General features: G+C 36.2%; 1 long non-coding RNA gene across 1 annotated transcript; it reads right to left on the minus strand.

Annotated features, from left to right (window-relative positions):
- Positions 1–1,332: 1,332 nt before the first annotated feature.
- On the minus strand, positions 1,333–2,311 carry LOC106410030. Its single transcript, XR_001282245.3, has 3 exons — positions 2,095–2,311; positions 1,974–2,024; positions 1,333–1,757 (listed from the first exon to the last, which is right to left on the minus strand). It is a non-coding gene; the product is annotated as an uncharacterized LOC106410030 (long non-coding RNA).
- Positions 2,312–3,394: the final 1,083 nt, after the last annotated feature.

Below are 3,394 nucleotides of genomic sequence, written 5' to 3' on the forward strand. Positions count from 1 at the left end.
AATATGCAGTTACTACATCCATTAACCGCAAGTCTAATTTCTCTCTTATAGCCAGACTTATTAGAAATCTAAAAGTAGTAGCATCCACCACATGGGAGTATGTCTCCTCATAGTCTATTCCTGGTCGCTGTGAGAATCCTTGTGCAACAAGCCGTGCTTTATATCTCACGATTTCACCATGTTCATTCTTTTTCCTCACAAAGACTCATTGATATCCAACTGGTTTGATATCAACAGGTGTCCGAATTATTGGACCAAAGACATCTCTTTTCTTTAGAGAATTTAACTCCACGTTTATAGCTTCTTTCCATTTAATCCAATCTGATCGTTGAATGCACTCTAAGATAGACGTGGGTTCATGATCCTCGTTTATATCCATAATTTCAAGTGCTACATTGCATGCAAATATATCATCAATGTCGACATTCTTTCTGTTCCATTGTATTCCAGACATGACATAATTTATTGAGATCTCATTGTTATCAGGACCTTCAGTACCTTGAAGCTTGGCGTCCCAAGCCTCATTGTTTAGCACCTTAGGTTCGGCCATGTCTAGGGTTTCTTTAGCCTCAGATTCATTCTCAGCACCTTTATTTGTTTTCCGAGGGTTCTTATCTTTGGAACCTATTGGTCTACCACGTTTCGAACATGCTCTAGAATCTGTAGCAACTTGATTGTGTCCTTCTTGGACATCAATACGAATTGGTCCATTCGCAGATGGTATATATGACTTTGTTACTCTCTTCGGGTCAGCAAACACTACAAGAAATATCGGCATTAGCAGCACCGAGAAAACGCTATCATATCGTTTTTGTAGCATTTTTGTAAACGCTCTGACAGCCGCAGCTATAATAGACCTCCCCATATCGTAGCGAATTTTCGTGTGCTATAATAAACGGAGATATTATAGCGCTTCTCTATTGCTGTTTTAAACCTTTTTAATAACGATGTCTTAGCGCTGGTAAATATTATTATATGGCGTTTTATTTTTGTCATCAGAAATTTTATAATGACGTTTTGTTTAAGACATGAAATATGTTTTTATAACTTTAGTTTTTCTAAATGCATGCACCTATAATAGCATATCCTGTATGTCATTGAATAGTAAGAGGTAGCTTTTTTCTTGTGCTAGGACGTAAATTATGATAGCTTTAATTATTTTTATATAGAAAATTGAATAATGAAATATTTGGTGGTTGATTTCCTGCTAAAATTGTTTGATTTGGAACATTTAATTGCATAAATTGTAAATTAAAAAATATATATAATTAAAATTCAAATTTAGATTAGAGAGACACACATTACAAACATTCAAGAAAGAAAAGCATTGTACTGAAGCAAATTAACAAAACATACTTAAGCAAATACAACATACTGAAGCAATGGTAATTATAGTAGTGACGAGAACCCATGGATTGTGAGTTGCAGGAAGATTGGGTCGATGTTTTAGCGACGACCATTGCCTCCTGAGGACCGTCCTTGTTGTGGTGAAGCAGAGTCGTAGGCACCTATTGCTCGGAGATAGCGCAGGTAGTCTGGGTCGATGTCTTCTTCAGGTTCCTCAATGCGTATCAATCGGTAGCTTCTGAACTCGGCTCTGGTTATCTCATCTACATCATTTCCTCGTGAGGACTGTCCTCGTTGTGGTGGAGCTGTGTTGACTGCTTCTTGTTGTGTCTGTTCTGGTTTGAGTTGTGGTTTCACTCCGGCTGCCGGGAGTGCACAGACGATGACCTTCCTTGCTTCCATTAGAGTTGCTAGACAGAAAAGTTAAACAAAGTTAGATCTTTACAATAATAATAAGACAGAAAACGAAATTAATTGAAGAATAAATTAGTGAAGATTAAACTGAAAAATTAACAAATATCTCAACACAAGGTAACAAATCGAACAAGATATTGGAGTTTGATATAAATCTTTGACTATCTGAACACAAGGTAACAAATCGAACAAGATATTGGAGTTTCTCTGACCTGGAAATTGAGATATCTTTGAGATCTGTAAGGCTTCAAATCTTTGTGGATCTGTAAGATTTGTTACCTTCATAATCAGATAAATATAATAATGAGCTTACATTAGTAAAATCAAGGTAACCTGTAAGGACAGAGAACTCTGTAACCTAATTGGTGGCGGTGGAGAAGGTCGGAGAGATTTGTGATGGTATGAGATGGAATCGTGGTGGCTTACACAGATTTGTGGTGGTTTGAGATGGAAGGAGAGATTCGTGGTGGATTAAGAGATAGAATCGTGGTGGCTTAAGAGAGATTTGTGGTGGTTTGAGGGTAGGAGAGAAGGAGATAAAGACAATAAAATTTACTTTGGCTCCCAAAATAAGGAAATTTTGGCTTTCCCTCCGAAAAGCCTCGTCGACCAATGAGAGACAAGGACGAGGATAACCTAAAAAACTAATCTCCACCGTTGAATCATCTCCATCGAATGGATATAATTAGTCGAATTTTTTTTCTAGTTTTCTCCACTAGATATGTCGAAAATATGGTTCTAAGTAAGAACAGCATCGATGTTGATCGATTTTGAGATGATTTAGGATGGTGTAAACTTATATTTGATATATCTACATTTTAAAATGATCATATAATCAATACAAACTAAAAAATGAAAAGAATACATCATTATGTGAACATATAAATCCTAAACACTCAAAGTACACCAATTTATACACTAACCCCTAAAACTTCACACTAAAACGTTAACCCTCAAAGACAAAGGTGTGGTGGAAAGCTTAATTGATTCTTAATTTTGTCATTATTTATCTTTTGGTAACCTTCAATAAACACCATAACTTTTTTTTTTGAATGAATCACTCAACACTGTCATTACCCTAAACCCTAAAACTAAAGCCTACACAATCAACCCTATCGTTACCCTAAACCCTAAATTGCTTTGGTATATGAAATTGTATTTGGTCATTTTAATTTTGGGCATTTGTTGTGATTAAACATTTTAATTTTGGGCTATCCTTACATTTGAAATCATAAACACATTAGTTAAGATTGAAAAAGCATAGAAACATCCAAGAGGGGCAAATAACGCATAGTCACGTTCTGAAACAAAGAAACAGAAAGCCGATCATGTCTTAAGAAACATAGTCATTAAAACGGAGTCATTAAAAACACACACAGTCTTATTGCTTGGTTCCTTTGGCTATGTTTTTAAACCTGGACAGAAAGACAAATCTGATTAGTTTGACATATTCCAACACTTATGTAACAGATAAACGAGATCATATCTCACCGGTAGAACTTTATCCTCTGGCCAAGCAAGACAGCTTCCAAGTGCATCTTCCATATACTCGATCTCTGATGATGTCCTCCACACAGCAGCATCTTTAACCTTCACAACATCCACAAAGACTCGACATGCACCAGGCCCCAAA

Source organism: Brassica napus, chromosome C3 (genome assembly GCF_020379485.1).
Source record: "Brassica napus cultivar Da-Ae chromosome C3, Da-Ae, whole genome shotgun sequence".
Lineage (NCBI taxonomy): Eukaryota > Viridiplantae > Streptophyta > Magnoliopsida > Brassicales > Brassicaceae > Brassica > Brassica napus.